General features: G+C 41.0%; 28 non-coding genes and 14 pseudogenes across 28 annotated transcripts; all 42 read left to right on the top strand.

Annotated features, from left to right (window-relative positions):
* The first annotated feature begins 53 nt into the window (after positions 1-53).
* Positions 54-173, top strand: LOC134890968 (5S ribosomal RNA; annotated as a pseudogene).
* A 107-nt stretch (positions 174-280) lies between these two features.
* On the top strand, positions 281-399 carry LOC134893144 (5S ribosomal RNA; annotated as a pseudogene).
* Positions 400-506: 107 nt separating this feature from the next.
* LOC135067682 (5S ribosomal RNA) lies at positions 507-625 on the top strand. Its single transcript, XR_010253893.1, has one exon. It is a non-coding gene; the product is annotated as a 5S ribosomal RNA (ribosomal RNA).
* A 107-nt stretch (positions 626-732) lies between these two features.
* LOC135063541 (5S ribosomal RNA) lies at positions 733-851 on the top strand. The gene has a single exon (XR_010249869.1). It is a non-coding gene; the product is annotated as a 5S ribosomal RNA (ribosomal RNA).
* Positions 852-958: 107 nt separating this feature from the next.
* On the top strand, positions 959-1,077 carry LOC135065022 (5S ribosomal RNA). The gene has a single exon (XR_010251314.1). It is a non-coding gene; the product is annotated as a 5S ribosomal RNA (ribosomal RNA).
* Positions 1,078-1,184: 107 nt separating this feature from the next.
* On the top strand, positions 1,185-1,303 carry LOC134884365 (5S ribosomal RNA). Its single transcript, XR_010168515.1, has one exon. It is a non-coding gene; the product is annotated as a 5S ribosomal RNA (ribosomal RNA).
* Positions 1,304-1,410: 107 nt separating this feature from the next.
* LOC135064692 (5S ribosomal RNA) lies at positions 1,411-1,529 on the top strand. Its single transcript, XR_010250994.1, has one exon. It is a non-coding gene; the product is annotated as a 5S ribosomal RNA (ribosomal RNA).
* A 107-nt stretch (positions 1,530-1,636) lies between these two features.
* On the top strand, positions 1,637-1,755 carry LOC134884332 (5S ribosomal RNA). Its single transcript, XR_010168484.1, has one exon. It is a non-coding gene; the product is annotated as a 5S ribosomal RNA (ribosomal RNA).
* Positions 1,756-1,862: 107 nt separating this feature from the next.
* LOC135062536 (5S ribosomal RNA) lies at positions 1,863-1,981 on the top strand. The gene has a single exon (XR_010248883.1). It is a non-coding gene; the product is annotated as a 5S ribosomal RNA (ribosomal RNA).
* A 107-nt stretch (positions 1,982-2,088) lies between these two features.
* On the top strand, positions 2,089-2,208 carry LOC134886448 (5S ribosomal RNA). Its single transcript, XR_010170530.1, has one exon. It is a non-coding gene; the product is annotated as a 5S ribosomal RNA (ribosomal RNA).
* Positions 2,209-2,315: 107 nt separating this feature from the next.
* On the top strand, positions 2,316-2,434 carry LOC134890023 (5S ribosomal RNA; annotated as a pseudogene).
* Positions 2,435-2,541: 107 nt separating this feature from the next.
* On the top strand, positions 2,542-2,661 carry LOC134897629 (5S ribosomal RNA; annotated as a pseudogene).
* A 107-nt stretch (positions 2,662-2,768) lies between these two features.
* LOC134884321 (5S ribosomal RNA) lies at positions 2,769-2,887 on the top strand. Its single transcript, XR_010168473.1, has one exon. It is a non-coding gene; the product is annotated as a 5S ribosomal RNA (ribosomal RNA).
* A 107-nt stretch (positions 2,888-2,994) lies between these two features.
* Positions 2,995-3,113, top strand: LOC134884278 (5S ribosomal RNA). Its single transcript, XR_010168430.1, has one exon. It is a non-coding gene; the product is annotated as a 5S ribosomal RNA (ribosomal RNA).
* Positions 3,114-3,220: 107 nt separating this feature from the next.
* LOC135068359 (5S ribosomal RNA) lies at positions 3,221-3,339 on the top strand. Its single transcript, XR_010254563.1, has one exon. It is a non-coding gene; the product is annotated as a 5S ribosomal RNA (ribosomal RNA).
* A 108-nt stretch (positions 3,340-3,447) lies between these two features.
* LOC134901089 (5S ribosomal RNA) lies at positions 3,448-3,566 on the top strand. The gene has a single exon (XR_010174584.1). It is a non-coding gene; the product is annotated as a 5S ribosomal RNA (ribosomal RNA).
* A 107-nt stretch (positions 3,567-3,673) lies between these two features.
* LOC134887808 (5S ribosomal RNA) lies at positions 3,674-3,792 on the top strand (annotated as a pseudogene).
* Positions 3,793-3,899: 107 nt separating this feature from the next.
* On the top strand, positions 3,900-4,018 carry LOC134884310 (5S ribosomal RNA). Its single transcript, XR_010168462.1, has one exon. It is a non-coding gene; the product is annotated as a 5S ribosomal RNA (ribosomal RNA).
* A 107-nt stretch (positions 4,019-4,125) lies between these two features.
* Positions 4,126-4,244, top strand: LOC134890143 (5S ribosomal RNA; annotated as a pseudogene).
* A 107-nt stretch (positions 4,245-4,351) lies between these two features.
* Positions 4,352-4,470, top strand: LOC135058517 (5S ribosomal RNA). The gene has a single exon (XR_010244944.1). It is a non-coding gene; the product is annotated as a 5S ribosomal RNA (ribosomal RNA).
* Positions 4,471-4,577: 107 nt separating this feature from the next.
* LOC134888059 (5S ribosomal RNA) lies at positions 4,578-4,696 on the top strand (annotated as a pseudogene).
* A 107-nt stretch (positions 4,697-4,803) lies between these two features.
* Positions 4,804-4,922, top strand: LOC134889348 (5S ribosomal RNA; annotated as a pseudogene).
* Positions 4,923-5,029: 107 nt separating this feature from the next.
* On the top strand, positions 5,030-5,148 carry LOC134884299 (5S ribosomal RNA). Its single transcript, XR_010168451.1, has one exon. It is a non-coding gene; the product is annotated as a 5S ribosomal RNA (ribosomal RNA).
* Positions 5,149-5,255: 107 nt separating this feature from the next.
* On the top strand, positions 5,256-5,374 carry LOC135059782 (5S ribosomal RNA). The gene has a single exon (XR_010246181.1). It is a non-coding gene; the product is annotated as a 5S ribosomal RNA (ribosomal RNA).
* A 107-nt stretch (positions 5,375-5,481) lies between these two features.
* Positions 5,482-5,600, top strand: LOC134884288 (5S ribosomal RNA). The gene has a single exon (XR_010168440.1). It is a non-coding gene; the product is annotated as a 5S ribosomal RNA (ribosomal RNA).
* A 107-nt stretch (positions 5,601-5,707) lies between these two features.
* LOC134889708 (5S ribosomal RNA) lies at positions 5,708-5,826 on the top strand (annotated as a pseudogene).
* Positions 5,827-5,933: 107 nt separating this feature from the next.
* On the top strand, positions 5,934-6,052 carry LOC135068358 (5S ribosomal RNA). Its single transcript, XR_010254562.1, has one exon. It is a non-coding gene; the product is annotated as a 5S ribosomal RNA (ribosomal RNA).
* A 108-nt stretch (positions 6,053-6,160) lies between these two features.
* LOC135066493 (5S ribosomal RNA) lies at positions 6,161-6,279 on the top strand. Its single transcript, XR_010252740.1, has one exon. It is a non-coding gene; the product is annotated as a 5S ribosomal RNA (ribosomal RNA).
* Positions 6,280-6,386: 107 nt separating this feature from the next.
* LOC134887807 (5S ribosomal RNA) lies at positions 6,387-6,505 on the top strand (annotated as a pseudogene).
* A 107-nt stretch (positions 6,506-6,612) lies between these two features.
* Positions 6,613-6,731, top strand: LOC134884277 (5S ribosomal RNA). The gene has a single exon (XR_010168429.1). It is a non-coding gene; the product is annotated as a 5S ribosomal RNA (ribosomal RNA).
* A 107-nt stretch (positions 6,732-6,838) lies between these two features.
* Positions 6,839-6,957, top strand: LOC134890142 (5S ribosomal RNA; annotated as a pseudogene).
* A 107-nt stretch (positions 6,958-7,064) lies between these two features.
* Positions 7,065-7,183, top strand: LOC135058516 (5S ribosomal RNA). The gene has a single exon (XR_010244943.1). It is a non-coding gene; the product is annotated as a 5S ribosomal RNA (ribosomal RNA).
* Positions 7,184-7,290: 107 nt separating this feature from the next.
* Positions 7,291-7,409, top strand: LOC134889347 (5S ribosomal RNA; annotated as a pseudogene).
* Positions 7,410-7,516: 107 nt separating this feature from the next.
* On the top strand, positions 7,517-7,635 carry LOC135065021 (5S ribosomal RNA). The gene has a single exon (XR_010251313.1). It is a non-coding gene; the product is annotated as a 5S ribosomal RNA (ribosomal RNA).
* Positions 7,636-7,742: 107 nt separating this feature from the next.
* Positions 7,743-7,861, top strand: LOC134884364 (5S ribosomal RNA). The gene has a single exon (XR_010168514.1). It is a non-coding gene; the product is annotated as a 5S ribosomal RNA (ribosomal RNA).
* Positions 7,862-7,968: 107 nt separating this feature from the next.
* On the top strand, positions 7,969-8,087 carry LOC135064691 (5S ribosomal RNA). The gene has a single exon (XR_010250993.1). It is a non-coding gene; the product is annotated as a 5S ribosomal RNA (ribosomal RNA).
* A 107-nt stretch (positions 8,088-8,194) lies between these two features.
* On the top strand, positions 8,195-8,313 carry LOC134884266 (5S ribosomal RNA). The gene has a single exon (XR_010168418.1). It is a non-coding gene; the product is annotated as a 5S ribosomal RNA (ribosomal RNA).
* Positions 8,314-8,420: 107 nt separating this feature from the next.
* On the top strand, positions 8,421-8,539 carry LOC135062535 (5S ribosomal RNA). The gene has a single exon (XR_010248882.1). It is a non-coding gene; the product is annotated as a 5S ribosomal RNA (ribosomal RNA).
* Positions 8,540-8,646: 107 nt separating this feature from the next.
* Positions 8,647-8,766, top strand: LOC134886447 (5S ribosomal RNA). The gene has a single exon (XR_010170529.1). It is a non-coding gene; the product is annotated as a 5S ribosomal RNA (ribosomal RNA).
* Positions 8,767-8,873: 107 nt separating this feature from the next.
* On the top strand, positions 8,874-8,992 carry LOC134894906 (5S ribosomal RNA; annotated as a pseudogene).
* Positions 8,993-9,099: 107 nt separating this feature from the next.
* LOC134897628 (5S ribosomal RNA) lies at positions 9,100-9,219 on the top strand (annotated as a pseudogene).
* Positions 9,220-9,326: 107 nt separating this feature from the next.
* LOC134884255 (5S ribosomal RNA) lies at positions 9,327-9,445 on the top strand. Its single transcript, XR_010168407.1, has one exon. It is a non-coding gene; the product is annotated as a 5S ribosomal RNA (ribosomal RNA).
* The last annotated feature ends 42 nt before the right edge of the window (positions 9,446-9,487 follow it).

Below are 9,487 nucleotides of genomic sequence, written 5' to 3'. Positions count from 1 at the left end.
TTTATGAACCAGTAGTTAGAAGTAGATAAGTTCTAACAGAAACCAGAAAGTTCATCTACAGCCACACCACATTGGATATGCCCAATCTCATCTGATCTTGGAAGCTAAGCAGTGTTGGGCCTGGTTAGTACTTGGATGGGAGACCACCTGGGAATACATAGGTGGTGTAGATATTTTTATACTGCCAACACCGTTCTGTTGATGCATTCCATTTTCAAACGTATTCATTTATGAACCAGTAGTTAGAAGTAGAAAAGTTCTAACAGAAACCACAAAGCTCATCTACAGCCACACCACATTTGATACGCCCAATCTTATCTGATCTAGAAAGCTAAGAAGTGTTGGGCCTGGTTAGTACTTGGATGGGAGACCACCTGGGAATACAAGGTGCTGTAGATACTTTTATACTGCCAACACCGTTCTGTTGATGCATTCAATTTTCAAATGTATTCATTTATGAACCAGTAGTTAGAAGTAGAAAAGTTCAAACAGAAACCACAAAGCTCATCTACAGCCACACCACACTGGATACGCCCACTCTCATCTGATCTTGGAAGCTAAGCAGTGTTGGGCCTGGTTAGTACTTGGATGGGAGACCACCTGGGAATACAAGGTGCTGTAGATAATTTTATACTGCCAACACCGTTCTGTTGATGCATTCCATTTTAAAACGTATTCATTTATGAACCAGTAGTTAGAAGTAGAAAAGTTCTTACAGAAACCAGAAAGTTCATCTACAGCAACACCACATTGGATACGCCCAATCTCATCTGATCTTGGAAGCTAAGCAGTGTTGGGCCTGGTTAGTACTTGGATGGGAGACCACCTGGGAATACAAGGTGCTGTAGATATTTTTATACTGCCAACACCGTTCTGTTGATGCATTCCATTTTCAAACTTATTCATTTATGAACCAGTAGTTAGAAGTAGAAAAGTTCTAACAGAAACCATAAAGCTCATCTACAGCCACACCACACTGGATACGCCCAATCTCATCTGATCTTGGAAGCTAAGCAGTGTTGGGCCTGGTTAGTACTTGGATGGGAGACCACCTGGGAATACAAAGTGCTGTAGATAATTTTATACTGCCAACACCATTTTGTTGATGCATTCCATTTTAAAACGTATTCATTTATGAACCAGTAGTTAGAAGTAGAAAAGTACTAACAGAAACCATAAAGCTCTTCTACAGCCACACCACACTGGATATGCCCAATCTCATCTGATCTTGGAAGCTAAGCAGTGTTGGGTCTGGTTAGTACTTGGATGGGAGACCACCTGGGAATACAAGGTGCTGTAGATAATTTTATACTGCCAACACCGTTCTGTTGATGCATTCCATTTTAAAATGTATTCATTTATGAACCAGTAGTTAGAAGTAAAAAAGTTCTAACAGAAACCAGAAAGTTCATCTACAGCAACACAACACTGGATACGCCCAATCTCATCTGATCTTGGAAGCTAAGCAGTGTTTGGCCTGGTTAGTACTTGGATGGGAGACCACCTGGGAATACAAGGTGCTGTAGATATTTTTATACTGCCAACACCGTTCTGTTGATGCATTCCATTTTCAAACGTATTCATTTATGAACCAGTAGTTAGAAGTAGAAAAGTTCTAACAGAAACCACAAAGCTCATCTACAGCCACACCACACTGGATACGCCCAATCTCATCTGATCTTGGAAGCTAAGCAGTGTTGGGCCTGGTTAGTACTTGGATGGGAGACCACCTGGGAATACAAGGTGCTGTAGATATTTTTATACTGCCAACACTGTTCTGTTGATGCATTCCATTTTCAAACCTATTCATTTATGAACCAGTAGTTAGAAGTAGAAAAGTTCTAACAGAAACCAGAAAGTTCATCTACAGCAACACCACACTGGATTCGCCCAATCTCATCTGATCTTGGAAGCTAAGCAGTGTTGGGCCTTTTTAGTACTTGGATGGGAGACCACCTGGGAATACAAGGTGCTGTAGATATTTTTATACTACCAACACCGTTCTGTTGATGCATTCCATTTTCAAACGTATTCATTTATGAACCAGTAGTTAGAAGTAGAAAAATACTAACAGAAACCATAAAGCTCTTCTACAGCCACACCACACTGGATATACCCAATCTCATCTGATCTTGGAAGCTAAGCAGTGTTGGGCCTGGTTAGTACTTGGATGGGAGGCCACCTGGGAATACATAGGTGCTGTAGATATTTTTATACTGCCAACACCGTTCTGTTGATGCATTCCATTTTAAAACGTATTCATTTATGAACCAGTAGTTAGAAGTAGAAAAGTTCTAACAGAAACCAGAAAGTTCATCTACAGCAACACCACACTGGATACGCCCAATCTCATCTAATCTTGGAAGCTAAGCAGTGTTGGCCCTGGTTAGTACTTGGATGGGAGACCACCTGGGAATACAAGGTGCTGTAGATATTTTTATACTGCCAACACTGTTCTGTTGATGCATTCCATTTTCAAACGTATTAATTTATGAACCAGTAGTTAGAAGTAGAAAAGTTCTAACAGAAACTACAAAGCTCATCTACATCCAAAACCACACTGGATACGCCCAATCTCATCTGATTTTGGAAGCTAAGCAGTGATGAGCCTGGTTAGGACTTGGATGGGAGACCACCTGGGAATACAAGGTGCTGTAGATATTTTTATACTGCCAACACCGTTCTGTTGATGCATTCCATTTTCAAACGTATTCATTTATGAATCAGTAGTTAAAAGTAGAAAAGTTCTAACAGAAACCACAAAGCTCATCTACAGCCACACCACACTGGATACGCCCAATCTCATCTGATCTTGGAAGCTAAGCAGTGTTGGGCCTGGTTAGTACTTGGATGGGAGACCACCTGGGAATACAAGGTGCTGTAGATATTTTTATACTGCAAACACCGTTCTGTTGATGCATTCCATTTTCAAGCGTATTAATTTATGAACCAGTAGTTAGAAGTAGAAAAGTTCTAACAGAAACCACAAATCTCATCTACAGCCACACCACATTGGATACGCCCAATCTCATCTGATCTTGGAAGCTAAGCAGTGTTGGGCCTGGTAATTACTTGGATGGGAGACCACCTGGGAATACAAGGTGCTGTAGATATTTTTAAACTGCCAACACCGTTCTGTTGATGCATTCCATTTTCAAACGTATTCATTTATGAACCAGTAGTTAGAAGTAGAAAAGTTCTAACAGAAACCACAAAGTTCATCTACAGCCATACCACACTGGATAAGCCCAATCTCATCTGATCTTGGAAGCTAAGAAGTGTTGGGCCTGGTTAGTACTTGGATGGGAGACCACCTGGGAATACAAGGTGCTGTAGATATTTTTATACTGCCAACACCGTTCTGTTGATGCATTCCATTTTTTAGACGTATTCATTTATGAACCAGTAGTTAGAAGTAGAAAAGTTCTAACAGAAACCACAATGCTCATCTACAGCCACACCACACTGGATACGCCCAATCTCATCTGATCTTGGAAGCTAAGCAGTGTTGGGCCCGGTTAGTACTTGGATGGGAGACCACCTGGGAATACAAGGTGCTGTAGATATTTTTATACTGCCAACACCGTTCTGTTGATGCATTCCATTTTCAAACGTATTAATTTATGAACCAGTAGTTAGAAGTAGAAAAGTTCTAACAGAAACCACAAAGCTCATCTACAGCCACACCACATTTGATACGCCCAATCTCATCTGATCTTGGAAGCTAAGCAGTGTTGGGCCTGGTAATTACTTGGATGGGAGACCACCTGGGAATACAAGGTGCTGTAGATATTTTTAAACTGCCAAACCCGTTCTGTTGATGCATTCCATTTTCAAACGTATTCATTTATGAACCAGTAGTTAGAAGTAGAAAAGTTCTAACAGAAACCACAAAGCTCATCTACAGCCACACCACACTGGATACGCCCAATCTCATCTGATCTTGGAAGCTAAGCAGTGTTGGGCCTGGTTAGTACTTGGATGGGAGACCACCTGGGAATACAAGGTGCTGTAGATATTTTTATACTGCCAACACCGTTCTGTTGATGCATTCCATTTTCAAACGTATTCATTTATGAACCAGTAGTTAGAAGTAGAAAAGTTCTAACAGAAACCACAAAGCTCATCTACAGCCACACCACATTGGATACGCCCAATCTCATCTGATCTTGGAAGCTAAGCAGTGTTGGGCCTGGTAATTATTCGGATGGGAGACCTCCTGGGAATACAAGGTGCTGTAGATATTTTTAAACTGCCAACACCGTTCTGTTGATGCATTCCATTTTCAAACGTATTCATTTATGAACCAGTAGTTAGAAGTAGAAAAGTTCTAACAGAAACCATAAAGCTCATCTACAGCCATACCACACTGGATACGCCCAATCTCATCTGATCTTGGAAGCTAAGAAGTGTTGGGCCTGGTTAGTACTTGGATGGGAGACCACCTGGGAATACAAGGTGCTGTAGATATTTTTATACTGCCAACACCGTTCTGTTGATGCATTCCATTTTCAAACGTATTCATTTATGAACCAGTAGTTAGAAGTAGAAAAGTTCTAACAGAAACCATAAAGCTCTTCTACAGCAACACCACACTGGATATGCCCAATCTCATCTGATCTTGGAAGCTAAGCAGTGTTGGGTCTGGTTAGTACTTGGATGGGAGACCACCTGGGAATACAAGGTGCTGTAGATAATTTTATACTGCCAACACCGTTCTGTTGATGCATTCCATTTTAAAACGTATTCATTTATGAACCAGTAGTTAGAAGTAAAAAAGTTCTAACAGAAACCAGAAAGTTCATCTACAGCAACACAACACTGGATACGCCCAATCTCATCTGATCTTGGAAGCTAAGCAGTGTTTGGGCTGGTTAGTACTTGGATGGGAGACCACCTGGGAATACAAGGTGCTGTAGATATTTTTATACTGCCAACACCGTTCTGTTGATGCATTCCATTTTCAAACGTATTCATTTATGAACCAGTAGTTAGAAGTAGAAAAGTTCTAACAGAAACCACAAAGCTCATCTACAGCCACACCACACTGGATACGCCCAATCTCATCTGATCTTGGAAGCTAAGCAGTGTTGGGCCTGGTTAGTACTTGGATGGGAGACCACCTGGGAATACAAGGTGCTGTAGATATTTTTATACTGCCAACACTGTTCTGTTGATGCATTCCATTTTCAAACGTATTCATTTATGAACCAGTAGTTAGAAGTAGAAAAGTTCTAACAGAAACCAGAAAGTTAATCTACAGCAACACCACACTGGATACGCCCAATCTCATCTGATCTTGGAAGCTAAGCAGTGTTGGGCCTGGTTAGTACTTGGATGGGAGACCACCTGGGAATACAAGGTGCTGTAGATATTTTTATACTGCCAACACCGTTCTGTTGATGCATTCCATTTTCAAACTTATTCATTTATGAACCAGTAGTTAGAAGTAGAAAAGTTCTAACAGAAACCACAAAGCTCATCTACAGCCACACCACACTGGATACGCCCAATCTCATCTGATCTTGGAAGCTAAGCAGTGTTGGGCCTGGTTAGTACTTGGATGGGAGACCACCTGGGAATACAAGGTGCTGTAGATATTTTTATACTGCAAACACCGTTCTGTTGATGCATTCCATTTTCAAGCGTATTAATTTATGAACCAGTAGTTAGAAGTAGAAAAGTTCTAACAGAAACCACAAATCTCATCTACAACCACACCACATTGGATACGCCCAATCTCATCTGATCTTGGAAGCTAAGCAGTGTTGGGCCTGGTAATTACTTGGATGGGAGACCACCTGGGAATACAAGGTGCTGTAGATATTTTTAAACTGCCAACACCGTTCTGTTGATGCATTCCATTTTCAAACGTATTCATTTATGAACCAGTAGTTAGAAGTAGAAAAGTTCTAACAGAAACCACAAAGTTCATCTACAGCCATACCACACTGGATAAGCCCAATCTCATCTGATCTTGGAAGCTAAGAAGTGTTGGGCCTGGTTAGTACTTGGATGGGAGACCACCTGGGAATACAAGGTGCTGTAGATATTTTTATACTGCCAACACCGTTCTGTTGATGCATTCCATTTTTTAGACGTATTCATTTATGAACCAGTAGTTAGAAGTAGAAAAGTTCTAACAGAAACCACAATGCTCATCTACAGCCACACCACACTGGATACGCCCAATCTCATCTGATCTTGGAAACTAAGCAGTGTTGGGCCCGGTTAGTACTTGGATGGGAGACCACCTGGGAATACAAGGTGCTGTAGATATTTTTATACTGCCAACACCGTTCTGTTGATGCATTCCATTTTCAAACGTATTAATTTATGAACCAGTAGTTAGAAGTAGAAAAGTTCTAACAGAAACCACAAAGCTCATCTACAGCCACACCACATTTGATACGCCCAATCTCATCTGATCTTGGAAGCTAAGCAGTGTTGGGCCTGGTAATTACTTGGATGGGAGACCACCTGGGAATACAAGGTGCTGTAGATATTTTTAAACTGCCAAACCCGTTCTGTTGATGCATTCCATTTTCAAACGTATTCATTTATGAACCAGTAGTTAGAAGTAGAAAAGTTCTAACAGAAACCACAAAGCTCATCTACAGCCACACCACACTGGATACGCCCAATCTCATCTGATCTTGGAAGCTAAGCAGTGTTGGGCCTGGTTAGTACTTGGATGGGAGACCACCTGGGAATACAAGGTGCTGTAGATATTTTTATACTGCCAACACCGTTCTGTTGATGCATTCCATTTTCAAACGTATTCATTTATGAACCAGTAGTTAGAAGTAGAAAAGTTCTAACAGAAACCACAAAGCTCATCTACAGCCACACCACATTGGATACGCCCAATCTCATCTGATCTTGGAAGCTAAGCAGTGTTGGGCCTGGTAATTATTCGGATGGGAGACCTCCTGGGAATACAAGGTGCTGTAGATATTTTTAAACTGCCAACACCGTTCTGTTGATGCATTCCATTTTCAAACGTATTCATTTATGAACCAGTAGTTAGAAGTAGAAAAGTTCTAACAGAAACCATAAAGCTCATCTACAGCCATACCACACTGGATACGCCCAATCTCATCTGATCTTGGAAGCTAAGAAGTGTTGGGCCTGGTTAGTACTTGGATGGGAGACCACCTGGGAATACAAGGTGCTGTAGATATTTTTATACTGCCAACACCGTTCTGTTGATGCATTCCATTTTAAAACGTATTCATTTATGAACCAGTAGTTAGAAGTAAAAAAGTTCTAACAGAAACCAGAAAGTTCATCTACAGCAACACAACACTGGATACGCCCAATCTCATCTGATCTTGGAAGCTAAGCAGTGTTTGGGCTGGTTAGTACTTGGATGGGAGACCACCTGGGAATACAAGGTGCTGTAGATATTTTTATACTGCCAACACCGTTCTGTTGATGCATTCCATTTTCAAACGTATTCATTTATGAACCAGTAGTTAGAAGTAGAAAAGTTCTAACAGAAACCACAAAGCTCATCTACAGCCACACCACACTGGATACGCCCAATCTCATCTGATCTTGGAAGCTAAGCAGTGTTGGGCCTGGTTAGTACTTGGATGGGAGACCACCTGGGAATACAAAGTGCTGTAGATAATTTTATACTGCCAACACCATTTTGTTGATGCATTCCATTTTAAAACGTATTCATTTATGAACCAGTAGTTAGAAGTAGAAAAGTACTAACAGAAACCATAAAGCTCTTCTACAGCCACACCACACTGGATATGCCCAATCTCATCTGATCTTGGAAGCTAAGCAGTGTTGGGTCTGGTTAGTACTTGGATGGGAGACCACCTGGGAATACAAGGTGCTGTAGATAATTTTATACTGCCAACACCGTTCTGTTGATGCATTCCATTTTAAAATGTATTCATTTATGAACCAGTAGTTAGAAGTAAAAAAGTTCTAACAGAAACCAGAAAGTTCATCTACAGCAACACAACACTGGATACGCCCAATCTCATCTGATCTTGGAAGCTAAGCAGTGTTTGGCCTGGTTAGTACTTGGATGGGAGACCACCTGGGAATACAAGGTGCTGTAGATATTTTTATACTGCCAACACCGTTCTGTTGATGCATTCCATTTTCAAACGTATTCATTTATGAACCAGTAGTTAGAAGTAGAAAAGTTCTAACAGAAACCACAAAGCTCATCTACAGCCACACCACACTGGATACGCCCAATCTCATCTGATCTTGGAAGCTAAGCAGTGTTGGGCCTGGTTAGTACTTGGATGGGAGACCACCTGGGAATACAAGGTGCTGTAGATATTTTTATACTGCCAACACTGTTCTGTTGATGCATTCCATTTTCAAACCTATTCATTTATGAACCAGTAGTTAGAAGTAGAAAAGTTCTAACAGAAACCAGAAAGTTCATCTACAGCAACACCACACTGGATTCGCCCAATCTCATCTGATCTTGGAAGCTAAGCAGTGTTGGGCCTTTTTAGTACTTGGATGGGAGACCACCTGGGAATACAAGGTGCTGTAGATATTTTTATACTACCAACACCGTTCTGTTGATGCATTCCATTTTCAAACGTATTCATTTATGAACCAGTAGTTAGAAGTAGAAAAATACTAACAGAAACCATAAAGCTCTTCTACAGCCACACCACACTGGATATACCCAATCTCATCTGATCTTGGAAGCTAAGCAGTGTTGGGCCTGGTTAGTACTTGGATGGGAGGCCACCTGGGAATACATAGGTGCTGTAGATATTTTTATACTGCCAACACCGTTCTGTTGATGCATTCCATTTTAAAACGTATTCATTTATGAACCAGTAGTTAGAAGTAGAAAAGTTCTAACAGAAACCAGAAAGTTCATCTACAGCAACACCACACTGGATACGCCCAATCTCATCTAATCTTGGAAGCTAAGCAGTGTTGGCCCTGGTTAGTACTTGGATGGGAGACAACCTGGGAATACAAGGTGCTGTAGATATTTTTATACTGCCAACACTGTTCTGTTGATGCATTCCATTTTCAAACGTATTAATTTATGAACCAGTAGTTAGAAGTAGAAAAGTTCTAACAGAAACTACAAAGCTCATCTACATCCAAAACCACACTGGATACGCCCAATCTCATCTGATTTTGGAAGCTAAGCAGTGATGAGCCTGGTTAGGACTTGGATGGGAGACCACCTGGGAATACAAGGTGCTGTAGATATTTTTATACTGCCAACACCGTTCTGTTGATGCATTCCATTTTCAAACGTATTCATTTATGAATCAGTAGTTAAAAGTAGAAAAGTTCTAACAGAAACCACAAAGCTCATCTACAGCCACACCACACTGGATACGCCCAATCTCATCTGATCTTGGAAGCTAAGCAGTGTTGGGCCTGGTTAGTACTTGGATGGGAGACCACCTGGGAATACAAGGTGCTGTAGATATTTTTATACTGCAAACACCGTTCTGTTGATGCATTCCATTTT

The sequence above is a fragment of the Pseudophryne corroboree genome, chromosome 3 (genome assembly GCF_028390025.1).
Source record: "Pseudophryne corroboree isolate aPseCor3 chromosome 3, aPseCor3.hap2, whole genome shotgun sequence".
NCBI lineage: Eukaryota > Metazoa > Chordata > Amphibia > Anura > Myobatrachidae > Pseudophryne > Pseudophryne corroboree.
Note: the sequence above shows the minus strand (reverse complement) of the source record. Positions and strands in the feature narration are given on the sequence as shown.